The 13,736-nt window shown below is 42.2% G+C and overlaps 1 protein-coding gene across 6 annotated transcripts in view; it reads left to right on the top strand.

Annotated features, from left to right (window-relative positions):
• LOC132395413 (neurocalcin-delta) overlaps window positions 1–13,736 on the top strand; it is a 327,388-nt gene that overhangs the window by 109,819 nt on the left and 203,833 nt on the right. For 3 of the 6 annotated variants that reach the window (XM_059971963.1, XM_059971982.1, XM_059971989.1), the window contains one exon: window positions 12,431–12,543. The gene's annotated coding sequence lies outside the window, so the exon portion shown is untranslated. The remainder of the gene's footprint in view (window positions 1–12,430; window positions 12,544–13,736) is intronic. The other 3 variants (XM_059971973.1, XM_059971998.1, XM_059972007.1) reach the window with 1 other exon arrangement.

Raw genomic sequence — 13,736 nt, 5'->3', positions numbered from 1 at the left:
GAGAGAAGTCAGAGCAGAATGGTCAGACTGGTTCAAGGTGACATGAAGGCAACAGTAACTCAAATAACCATGCATTTTAACAGTGCTGTGCAGAAGAGCATCTCTGAAAACACAACACATAGAACCTTGAAGTGAATGGGCTTTAGTAGCGGAAGACCGCAAATATACACCCAGTGGCCACTTTATTAGGTACAGGAGGTACCTAATGAAGTGGCCGCTGAATGTATGTTGAAGACCCTTAGTTTTGCTTTTCTCTGCTTTACCTTTGTTCTTGCTGTTAAAACCTTCAGTAACTTTGAAATAGCCTGGTAGGTTATCTTTTCTCTCTCCCAGTCTGTTCATTTCTTGCAGATTACTGGAATCATTGTGGTATCCTGCATTAGAAGGCCTTTTCAGTGCCTCTATGTCCCTAAATTAACTGACTGCATTAACTACTCCAAAATTTGACCTGAAGAAGGATTCATAAAAATTAGCATAACATCCAAATTTTTAATTGTATCCCTCTAAAAATAAACTCTTATGAATTGATTTTTGAAGATATCATTATCCCTCTTTATTAGTTTTAGTAATGTGTGTATTTATACTCCCAGGTATCATTACACTTTAACCTCATTAAAATTCTATTTTAACAAGTAGGGCCGAATCTCCTTATGTCCCTTACCAAAACATAATGTTTAAACTTTATTAACCAATGATATCCCTTTCCGCAAGTTCTCTCAAAAGAAGGATTAGCTCTATTTGTCACATACGTTGAAACATCCAGTGAAATGAGTTGCGTTGTGTCAAACCGACCTGGCATTAATTTCATCAACACCCACGAAGTTTTGGAGGAACTCAGCAGTGTACAGGAGGAAACTAAACTGTTTTGGGCTAGCAGAATTCACATCCATGAACAATTTTAAAAAAAGCCAGAGAACTCAAAGAGGTTATTTGCAAAAGTTCATTTTATCAACATAAGATGAATAGCCGAAGTCTTTTTCCCCAGATTGGAGAGTCCAAAACTAGAGAGCATAAAGATTAAAGGTTAGCTTTATTTGTCACAGGTACATCGAAACATACAGTGAGATGCATTGTTTGTGTCAAATCAAATCAGCGGGGATTGTGCTAGGCAGCCTGTGAGTGCCGCCATGCTTCATAGCAGGCACACAGCTCACTAACCCTAACCACACAGCTTTGGAAAATGGGAGGAAACTGGATCACCTGGAGGAAACCCACATGCTCACGGAGAGATGGCGCAGGGAACTGAACCCCGATCATGCAGTTAGCATTGTAAAGCGTTTGTGATAACCGCTATGCTATCAGGCTACCCTTGGGAATCAAAGTATTTCTGTCATTACAAGCACTTTTGCAGAAGCTGATATTGATGAGGGAATTATTAATTTTTAAGTAAGCACTTCCAAGAAAGATAATAATGCCCGATGTACTCATCAATCAAGAGGAGTTAAATGAAGCTTCTTTGTTCGTTTAATAGTCACCCTCTCCAGAAAACAGTGCACAGAGCATTAGGCTAAGGCATACTAATTACCATGAAGACTTTGCTTGAATGAGGCTGATCAGCTGCAGGCAGCCTTGTTTTTAACAGAAAGATGAATATTAAGTCCTTATTAAAAATATTTGAAGAGAAGGATATACTAAGTGAAAGGTCCAGGAGAAGTTCACCAGGATGATCCTAGGATTGAAAGGTTGAGGTATGAGGACCATTTGAAGGCCATGGCCCTGTACTCACTGGAGTTTAAAAGAATAGGAGGGGATCTCATTGAAACCTATTGAATATTGAAAGGCTTAGATAGAGTGAACATGGAGAGGGTAGGACCAGAAGGCACAGCCTTAAAATACAAGGATGTTCCTTTAGGACAGTGGTGCTGAGGAATTTCTTTAGCGAGCAGGTGCTGCATCTGTGGAATTCATTTCCACAGATGGCCCTGGAGGCCAAGTCATTAGGTATATGTAAAGCGGAGGTTGATAGGTTCTTGCTTAAAGGTTACAGGGAGCAGGCAGGAGAATGGGGTTGAGAAGGAGGATATGTCAGCCATGATGGCAGTGCAGATTTGATGGGCTGAATGGCCTAATGTTCCTATGTCTTCTGGTCTTGTTAAAAAAATTGTTTTATTTAGAGACATAGCCTTTCTGGCCCTTTGAGCTGTACCACCAGCCACACCTGATATAACGCTAGCCTTATCACGGGACAACTTACACTGACCAATTAACCTACTAATTAGTACATTTTCGGACTGTGGGAGGAAGCCGGAGCACGCGGTCATGGGGAGAATGTACCGAATCCTTACAGAGGATGCTGGGATTGAACTTTGATGCCCTGAAACTGTGAATGTCTTATGGCCTAAATAGAAACAAGCTTTGACAAAATTGTATTTAAACGCTGTGTCAGTGACCTCTGGAGTATTCACCTCATCTGTAGTGTTCCTGCTCCCTGCTCGCTAGCTTAGAGTGATTAACTGTAAATGCATTTTGTGTGAGTAATTAAGAACACTTTTAATTCATGACTTGTATGCACAGTGAGTAAGCAGCAATTAAAGGAACAAACAAGTTAGCATTTTGGTTCGAGAGTCAAGACTCATGATTGTTTATTGTTATTCTCCGGTACAGGACTGTAGTTTGATATTCTCCAATGGGGCTATTCCTTTAATGGAGAACGCCTGTGTGTGACTTTGTTAAATGTGGGGAGACTGATGCATGCGCAGCCATCACACGGTCCATGACAGATTGGGTCAGGGTCCAATGGCATGGTATGGAAGATAACTTGGGATCCTTCACTGCTGCAGTTCCCTCCACCGTCTTGTTGTGACATGTCATCATCTTCTGCCAGCTCCACTGTTGAGGTCTTGGTTGGATTGCTCTTTGTCTGGAACCTTCCTTTTGATCTTACCTCCATGGGTCACTCTACCAGCAGCCAAGCGCCAGATGGCTAAACTCCAGATGGCATTGCGCTGGGGATCTGTGATCCTCTGAGAAGTAGAAAGGAGAACAAAATGATTGTTGATGCAGCATAAAAAACACAATAAAAAAAACCAAATAAACACAATCAACATATGGAGGCCCTCCATTGATTGGGATTGACCATAAATGTTGTGTCTTAGTTGTCTACGTCAATGTGCAAGCCAATGCAATATGATGTGGAGGGAAGCAGTTGCCCACCCAGTTAGGTCCCCTGTCCACGCAGCTGAGGGATTCAAAGGAATGGCAGTGACTGGTACAGTTTGGAGCAGTGGCGTTGCAGGAGTTGTGAGTCAGCTGTAGGACTGCCTGAGAGACTCCAGCTCTGGGTTTTTCCTCAGATTTGCTCACGAAGCCTTCGCCATGAGTGGGTATAACCACAAGGCAGCAGGGGTTTGAGATCAGAAATTTCCTTCTCCTAGATGTGCTGCCAGCCATGGGTGATGAGCCCCATCTGCCCAAAGCAACGGGTGCCAATAACCCTGCTTTGCCCCTTGTCCTGTCATTAGAAGTGGTTCTGCCAGGCTTAGTAGTTAAGCTACACGTGAAGGCCAGGAGCTGGGCTTGGTTCCCAGAGCCTATTTGAGGTGCAAGCCTTTGGGAGCATTTAATAGGTAGTTGGAGCTTATCCCTACTATCACCCCCTCCTCAGCTATGACAGTATAACAAAATGCACTATTTGAATGAGTCCATTTATGCATACAGTATATGGCCATTGCTTCTATCCTCCCTGACAAGTCCATACACAGGGTTGTGAAGAGTTAAGACGACATGGCAGTACGGAAACTTCCAATGACTTTACGGATCAGTAGCAGTGTTCTATTTGAGTGCGGTCTTTGGAATTAGCAACAGCTGTATCACGGCAGCAGAAAAATAACAGATGACAGAATACGGGGGATGTAGGGTAATTCTTTCCAATGAATTCATTGGCACAGAAGCCACTATTTAGCCTTTCTGAAGACAGTAACATCTGCATTGCATTAGCCTCTAGGAGCTTAGCAAGCGGCTAGGACCGTTTGACACGTCGTCTACTGTTGCTTCAAGGAGGGTACGCTATCTATATGAACATGAGACTCTGCAGATGCTGGAAATTCAGATTCTTCACACACAAAACGTTCAAAGTTCAAAGTTGAAAGTACATTTATTATCAAAGTATGTATAAGCTAGCCGTATACTGCCTTGAGATTCATTTTCTCGCAGGTGTTCACAGCAGCTGCTGCTTGACCTCCTGAGTTCCTCTATTGGTTTAATCCCAGATTCTCACTCACACTTCAGATTCTCTTAAAACCCTTAATTCTCAGCAGAGTCCATACCTTTTTTAAGTTCTTCAGACAACTGCATCTTTGGCCTGCAGCTCCAGTACATTCCACATTCCAAAACTATTTGTATGAAGAAATCGTTTCTGGATTTCATTTTCACTGCTGCTGTTTGAATTTTTGGTTCCTCTCAGTCCTTCTACCGGGGGGGGGGGGGGGAATCATTCAAAGTCAAAGTTAAGGTAAATTTATTATCAAAGTTTGTATATGTCACCATGAGATTCACTTCCTTGCGGGCATTTATAGGAAATTAAAGAAATACAATGGAATTTATGAAAACTATTCATAAACAAAGACTGACAAACAGCCAATGTGTAAATGAGGACTAATTGCACATATAAAGAAATAGGTAGATAGATAAAAGAACAAATCAATAAATAGATAGATAGAAAATACTGAGAACATGAATCGTTCAGTCCTTGAATCCATCCAACCTGCCAGTTATTTTCAATATTTATTGGTTTTGGTTTACCGTTGTCACATGTGCTGAGATATAGTTAAAGCTTTTGTACCACATGCCATCCAGATAGATAATGCCATACATATAGTATGTACATTGAGGTAATAAAAATTAAACAGAACACAGAATATTGTGTTATAGTTACAGAGAGATTGAGAAATTAGCAACCATAAGTTAGAATGGGAATTCCATGCCCATCGGAAAGGCCTCAGAACTCTCCGTTTCTTTCTGGACACCAGACCTAACCAGTTTCCCGCCACCACCACTCTCCTCCGCCTAAAGGGACTTGTCCTCATTCTAAATAATTTCTCCTTTGGCTCCTCCCCACTTCCTTCAAACAAAAGGTGTAGCCATGGGCACTCGCATGGGTCTCAGCTGTGCCTGTCTGTTTGTCGGCTACGTAAACAGTCTATGTTCCCAAGCCTACACTGGTGACCGCCCCGCACTTTTCCTATGCTACAACGATGGCTGCATTGCTGCTGCTTCCTGCACCCATGCTGAACTTGTCAACTTCATCCACTTTGCCCTCAAATTTACCTGGTCCATTTCCAACCTCCTTCCCCTTTCTCAATCTCACGGTCTCTATCTTTCAAGATAGCTTATCCACTGATGTCTATTATAAACCCATGGACTCTCAAAGTTACCTGAACTATACCTCTTCCCACCCCCTTCTCTCAATTGCTCTGTCTCTGCCACATCTGCTCTCAGCGTTTCATTCTAGAACAAAGAAGATGTCCTCCTTTTTCAAAGAAAGGGGCTTCCCTTCCTCCACCATGAACACTGCCCTCAACTGCATCTCTTCTATTTCACGCATGTCTGCTCGTACCCCATCCTCTCACCACCCTACCAAGAATAGGGTTCATCTCATCCTCACCTACCACCCCACCAGCCTCCGTGTCCAGCACATAATTCTATGGAACCCCTGCCATCTCTAATGGGATCCCACCGCTATCTCATCTTTCTCTCCCCACCCCCAACTTTCTGCTTTCTGCAGAGATTGCTCCCTACACGACTTCCTTGTCCATTTGTCCCTCCCCACTGATCTCCCTCCTGGCGCTTACCCTTGCAAATGGAACAAGTGCTACATGTGCCCCTAACCTCCTCCCTCACTACCATTCAGGCCCTAAATAGTCCTTTCATGTTTCAGCAGTGAAATTCAGATCAAACTTGTGAAACCAGAAACCAAACGGAGAATGCTAGAAATGCCCAGCAGACAGCCAGTGTCTGTAGAGAGAGAGACAAACTCTCTTAATGATGAAGTATTAACTGTTTCTCCCTCTAGGGCATGGTATTGAAGTGGTTAGCACAACACTTTTTAGTACCTGCAAGCCAGGTTCAATTCCTGCTGCTGTCAGTAAGGAGTTTGTATGTTCTCTTTGTGACAGCGTGCGTTTCTTCTGGGTGCTCTGGGTTCCTCCCAGAGTCCAAAAACCTAGGTTAATTGATCATTGTCAATTATCCTGTGGATAGGCTAGGGTTCAATCAGGAGTTGCTGGTGGCATGGCACAAAGCACCAGAGAGGCCTGTTCTGTACTGTATATCTATTTATCTATCTAAATAAATAAGTAAATCAATCAATCAATCATAGCTTCAATGAGTAACTACGCTCCGTCCACCAGAAGAAGCGGAATCTCCCAGTGGCCATCCATTTTAATTCCACTTCCCATTTCCATTCTGCTATTTCTATCCAAGGCCTCCTCCACTGTCATGATGAGGCCACACTTGGGCTGGAGGAACAACACCTTGTATTCCGTTTGGGTAGTCTCCAACCTGATGCCATGAACATTGATTTCTCAAACTTCCAGTAATGCTTCCCACCCCTGCCTCCTCTCCTCCACCATTTCCCATCCCCTTTCCTCTCTCTCACCGTATCTCCTGGCTCACCCATCACTGCCCTCTGGTGTACCTTCCCCCTTTTCTTTCTTCCAGGGCCTTCTGTCTCTTTCACCAATCACCTTCCCAGCTCTTTATTTCATCCTTCCCCCTCCAGGTTTCACCTACCACCTTGTGTTTCTCTCTCCCCTCCCCCACCTTTTATATCTTTTTTTCTCCAGTCCTGCTGAAGGGACTCCATCTGAAACACCGACTACATATGCTCTTTTCCATTGATGCTGCCTGGCCTGTTGAGCCCTCCAGCATCTTTTGTGTGTGTTTCTTGGGAGTTCAAGAGTTCATCTTTTCTCATATGACAGGTTTGTTTAAGACTCTGATAAGAGTGGTATAGAAACTGTCCTTGAGTCTGGTAGTTCATTCTCTCAGCCTTTTGTATCTCCTATTGATGGCAGAGGGGAGAAAAGAGAATGACTGGAGTGTCTAGGGGGTTTTGCTGACATATTGGAAAACCGTAAAGTGGTTGTGACTGGAGAACTGTGTCTTCCTTGCGCTTCTGCCCAGAGTCGATGAGACCTGAAGTGATAAATCCATTAAGTATTGGAGAAGATAGATGAGCTCCCAGATTCCGTACTTAGATTCAGACACAACAGCACAGAAACAGGCCCTTTGGCCCATTTAATCCATGCCAAACTATTATGTTGCTTCATCCAATCGACTCGTACCTGGATCATAACCCTTTCATACTCCACCCATCCATGTACTTATCCAAGCTTCTGGTAAATGTTGAAATGGAACCCACCATCCACCACTTCCACAAAGTTCCCCCTTCTGCTCCACCCCTCTGACTCCCCAGATGAGCATCCCATGCTGATATAACTTGTCCCATACAGGCCTGTAGTTTTATTCGCTGTGGAGGATTTCTTACTCTGGTGGGGTAACATCTTTCCTGACTAGTGGGGGGGGGGGGGGTCACTCTGCTTGCCAGGTGAGACTTGTGGCTGTGAAACAACCTCAGGTTGGGGTCTCCTTGGTGGTGGTTGTAGGAATTGTCTCTGGGACTGCAGGAAGTGACTCTGACAGCTCAGGATACCTTCATTCTGAACGTGTTGACATCTCAATCAGTGCATAGCAAGCTTCACTGGATGGTGCAGATCATGATGTGTGAGTACAGTGCTTAACACCACCACTTTCTTTTACCTTTTGGAAAGCCACCTCACATTGATTTGTCCAATGCCATTTCTTCCCCATCTGTAGTACTGAGTTCAAGGGGTGGAGCACAGTGGCCAGGTTTGACAGGAATCTGTTATAGTAAATCGAGAAGTGCTGAAACGGATGCAACTGTGAGGTGCTCTTTGGCTTTGGAACATCCACCATTGCTTGAATGTTCTCAGCACACTTGTGCATCAATATTTTGATCACAGTAACTGGTTTAAGGAATTCACTTTTGTTGTGTTGTGCTCTGAGCCCATAATCTTCTAATCTTTTTTAACACTGTCTTGAGATGTTGGAGAAGTTCCTTGACATCCTTACCAGCAACAATGATGTCATCCAGGTAATACTGTGCTTGGTAAATAGCTTTCTGCCAGAGTGCAGGTGTAGATACTACTCCAGAAATAAACCTATTGTAGCAATAAAACCTTTTGTGAGCATTTATGGTCCTTTTTTTTTCAACTCTTTCTGGAGTCTTCTTCCATTTCCATCCATTTGTAGGCCTCAGCGAAATCCACTTTCCTGAAGTGTTTTCCTCTCGAAAGGTTTGCAGAGATATCCCCTATCCTGCGCAGAAGGTATTGATCTACCTTCAGTACTGGGTTGATGTTGACCTTAAAATCACTCCAGATCCGGATAGACCTGTTCTTCTTGGCTACTGGGACCGCTGGCATTGCCCATGGGCTCCACTCAACCTTGGAAAGAACTCCTTCATCATCCTCCGTGCACTCTAACTCACTGGCTACTTTATCATGGATTTTTTAAGGAACCAGATGGGAGTGTGGCATTTTCATTTAACACTGATATGTTTGAGTTTTCCAATGCCATCCTTGAATACTGCTGTGACATCATCTAATACCTTCCTTAATTTGCTTTCCATTGACTTTTGCAGAGGATATGGCATGCAAATGGGGGATAGATCTCCAACCAAGTCTCAGTTAATCATGCCCCCCACCCCCCAATGCTGGCCCTCCTGTTTTTACCACATACAAGCCCAATGAAGTGTTACAAATGTCATTCCCACAGGAGTTATCTTCAACATAAGTTCTTAGTTGGATATTTGCAAGCTTCAATTTAGTATCTTTGAAATTCTGTTCAAATTCAATTTGTGGAATGACTGAAACAACCTAGCCTATGTCCAATTCCATTTAATTAATTTGTCATTCACTTCTGGTGTAAGTCATAATGCTTTTGTCTCTGGTTAGTTTTCACATTGAAACTCTCAAGGCTACTCAGTCCTGCATCACTCTTTATCATGATCAGATTTTTCATCAACGGCATGCAGATTAGTGCTCTTTTTGAAACTGCAACTTGACTTTTTATCTTTAGCCCTTCCTGAGCATTCCATTTATTTTTGTGTCCGATGATATTTTTATGTGTCATACTTTGCTGCAAGTGTCACCTTTAATTCTGCATTGGTGTAGTGTATGTGAGTGCCTGCCACAATTGTAACATAATTTGTTTGGCCAGGCCAATTTCTGTTTTGAGCATTGCAGTTTTGTTCACGCTCACTTTCATTCTTGACTGCAATTCAATTGAGTTTCTGTCTGCTGTTTCCATTGATACAGCAATTTCAACTGCTTTTTTAAGTGTAAGTTGTGCTTTAGTTAGGAGATAATTTTGAATGCTTTCTTGTAAGATTCTACAAACTAACTGGTCACAAACTAAGCCCATCACTGAACCAACGATGCCCAGACAACTTCTTCAATTCAGCCACATACGCTGAAATGGATTCCCCTGCCTTTTGATTCCACTTATGAAATTTAATGCGTTTTACAGTTAACAATGGTTTTGGTTCTAAATGTTCCTGCATTACTTTCATGATATCAGCAAAGCTCATTTTTACTGGTTTGGTTGAAGCAGTCAAACTGTATGTCTTTAAATCCAATGTACTCAGCAAAATTGGCACACACTTCTCATTGACTATTTGATTTGCTTCAAAATAGTGCTCAGTTAGCTTAATGTTTAATACCCAGTTATTACTTGTGCAATTGAATGCATCAATCTTTCCGTTGTAACTAGCCATTTCTTCTTTTTTATACTTATGATTATTATCACCTGGTACTCACTGTTTATAAACTCATGAATTTGTCCATTTTGTCTGAACCCAACCATGTCTGTCCTTCAAAAGAAGCACATGCTGTGCTTTTTGTTTACTTGTCTATTTCTCACTGTGCTTCAACTGGTGGGTAGTTGTCTCCGGGTTCATTTAATACTTCCTCGTTGCCACTGTTATGTTCTGTAACTCCAAAAGATAAAGCTAATTGGAAGGAAAAGACAGCGAGTCCAGAATGCGAGTCTAACTTACTTTTTACTTCAAGCGAGGTTTGCGCATATATCATTCCCTTATTTTTACATATAACCCATTATAAATTATTTAAATGAACAAGAATGCTGAATTGAGCAATACATTTACAATATTAATCAAATATTATTGAAATATTAAATTCATGAAAGTAATAGACACTGTGCTACAGCATATCCTGCATTTTGTTCACATTTTATGAGTGGACAGCTGAAATATTTTGTCCACTAACCTGCAAGGTTGAATAAAATCATTCAGAGGTGAACTCCCTGATACTAGTGCAGCCGGAATTTGTTTGCTTGTACAGTATGTTTAAAATTTCTCTCTGTGATACACCTTGTGCATTGGCCAGTGAGCAGCTCAAGATTCAGGATTCACAATTCAGTTGCTAATCACGTGTACGTGGAAACATAGTGTAAAATGTGCGGCTTGCATTAGCAACCAACATACTCAAGGACGCATGTGGGGGCAGCCTGCAAGTATCGCCACACATTCTGGCGCCAAAATAGCATGCCCACAGTGCTCGGCAGAACAACACAGAACACAACAAGGAACAAAATCAAGGCAGCAAAACAAGCCCCAATTTCTCCCACCCACACACATACACAGTTATCTTCCAACCCCAACCCAGGAGAAGCCACCTTCGACCTTCAGCCTTCAGTGGACTTGATCTTGCAGACACTCAGTTTCCAACTTCCCCAGTGAACTCACAGAGATTTGCAGACTCTGGCTCTGGGATTGGGCTTCAACATCCTTACTTCCAGTTGACATTCAGGCTTTGATCTTTAGTTTTGACCCCTGGACCAGCTGACAATTGAGAACCTTGGATCAGGACCCCAAACTCCAGGCCTCAACTCAGGATGATGGGACCTGAACACTAGGCCTTGAACTCTGGTCTTACTAATTTGAGTCCCTGGGGGGCACTGGCCCTCATTCCTCCTGCCTGTACAGAACTCCAATTCCGGAACCCACTGATGTTATTGATCGTGGGGGTAGGGGGAGGAGACCACCAGTCCTCATTCACACTGACCTTCCAGCCCAATATCCCACCATGGATGCCTCACATCTGTATTGTTGGCCTTTGAATGTGTAGAGGCTTAGCCTCTGGCCTGACCTCAAACTCCTACACATCTCTGTTGCTAAACCCTAATCTGGCTCCTCTCTCTGGTCCCAAAACTATCCCTATGAACCTAGAAACAACAAAAAATAAAGTCTGAGCCATGACCTCAATGGGGACTGTAGTTGGCAACGTCCAAACTTTGCTGAACTTGAATCCTTGTAGCTCATGTTTGGCCCCACATCCAGCAGTTTTGTAATGTAGCATCTCCTGCTGCTGGTCTTGCAACATCATCAGAAATGTTCAAAATGAATTTATTATTAAAGTATGTAAGTTTATGTCACCATATACTATCCTGCGATTCATTTTCTTGCAGGCATTCGCAGAGGTACAATAGAATCAATGAGAAACTACACTCAAAGTCTGACAAATAACCAATGTGCAAACGAAAACAAACTTTGCAAATAAATAACTAACTAACTGATACCGAGAGCATGAGTTAAAGAGTTCTTGAAAGTGAGTTAATAGGCTCAAGAATCAGTTCAGAGATGAGGTGAGTGAAGTTATCCACGCTGGTTGAGGAACCTGATGGTTGAAGGGTAACAACTGTTCCTGAACCTGCTGGTGTGGGACTAAAGCTCCTGTACTTCCTTCCCAATGAGAGCAGCAAGAGGAAAGCATGGCGTTGATGGTGGGGGTCCTTGATGATTGATGCTGCTTTCTTGTGCCAGCTATCTTTGTAGATAAACTCAGTGGTGGGGCCTGACATTTTCAGGCTGTCTCTATTTATATTAAACCTATGTTAATCTCATTGTCAGGAGAATAGCATTCTCTTTGTCAGCTGGATATTTGATCACTCAGCTACACACTAGTGGGTAATTTACACAGCCTGCCAAACTACATGCCTTTCAGGTGTGGAAGGAAACTTGTGAGGTCATTGGGGGAACATGCAACCTCTACACAGAGGTTAAGATCTTTTTAAGATTAGCTTTATTTATCCTATGTACATTGAAACATTCAGTGAAACGCGACGTTTTGCATCAAATCAAATCAGCGAGGATTGTGTTGGACCGTCCGCAAGTGTCGTCATGTTTTGGGGGACAACATTGCATGCCCACAGTTCACTAACCAGAACCCTATGTTTTTGGAATGTCGGAGGAAACCAGAGAACCAGAGGAAACACAAGTGTTCATAGAGAGAACATACAAACTCCTTACAGACAGCAGTGGGAATTGAACTCCAGTTGGACTAAATCTGTAAATATTCCCTGTATTCATTTAAGCTTATCTTTCCTGCAGGCACGCTATACTCCAAATTCAGCCTCATCAAAGAATTGCTCTTTCTGTCTCCTAGAGTGAAGAGAATTCCCAGACTCCAGCTCTGAAGAAGAAATAAGTAAAGATAAATCCAGGTAGGAAAAACTACAATTTAAATCCTAATTCATTGGCTTGTGCTTGCAAGACTATGTTTGTTCTTAGTGGCAGCATCTTGAATATAAGGGTAATATTCTACAGCTGTATTTCTCTTGCTAAGTTTTATGCGACAGAAGTGAATGTAAGGAATCTGGTTGTGTCACTATATTGTTGGAAGTCCTATCTTTCTTACGAAACCTGTTGGATTGCAGTGTAGAATTCTTTTGTAGATTAACTTGCATACACTTGTTTGTTGTGTTTTTATATAATCATCTATGTATGAGTAATTGTTCAGTGAATTTTTCAGTAATTAAGGTACAGCTCTTTCTGTATTTTTCTAAAAAAGTCTTAGTTTTCAAGAGCAGGTGTCATGCTTTGAATCTGGCTGTTTTATTGGTTAATTGTTATCAATGGAATTTTGTTATCTCTTTTCTGAGTAAGAGTGGACCATGACTACTTTTTAGTCTTCTCTTTGTTTTCTTAACACTTTTTCTTGTTCTTCTTTCCTCTTGTAACATATAATAAAATTATTGTAAGCAATAAGTTTTATGCCTCGTATTTGACTTCTGAAGAATGTTTGGATCACAAAAGCTTCAGAACCCATCAAGACTTAAACTGTGATCCAGACTGCCCTCTGCATGATGTAGAAAACCACTCAGTCTGAATAAGAGTCAATAAGTATGTATAGTGTCCAGGTCAAAATGCGTCTCTTGAATGTATCATCAATATCCATTTACTTGGCAGATTCAGGGCAAAGCAGAGAATTGGAACAACCCACCACATTCTGATGATGGGTCCTCTCAAATACCAAAATTTGCCTTTTCCCTCCGTCAACCTGACCAGTGTTTTCTTGAACTTTCTATTTGAGTAGCATTTTCAGCATTTTCAAACTTTGCTGTCAATCGCAAAGTATGCATCAAAGGCAACAGCATGGTAGTAGTTCATGCAAGAAGTTTTCTGCAGTAGTGATTACCTATAGGTGCTCAATTCCCACTGCCCGTGTGTGAGATTCCCAGGAGATCAGCAATTTTTGAGATACTCAAACCACCAAATCTGGCATCAACAATTATTTCATGGTCAAAGTCACTTAGATCACATTGCTTCCCCATTCTGATGTTTGGTCTGAACAACAATTGAACCTCTTCATCATGTCTGCTTGCTTTTGTACATTGTGTTGCTGCCACATGATTGG

Source organism: Hypanus sabinus, chromosome 1 (genome assembly GCF_030144855.1).
Source record: "Hypanus sabinus isolate sHypSab1 chromosome 1, sHypSab1.hap1, whole genome shotgun sequence".
NCBI classification, from domain to species: Eukaryota; Metazoa; Chordata; class Chondrichthyes; order Myliobatiformes; family Dasyatidae; genus Hypanus; species Hypanus sabinus.
The sequence above is the reverse complement of the archived record's forward strand: the minus strand, read 5'-3'. Positions and strand labels throughout refer to the sequence as shown.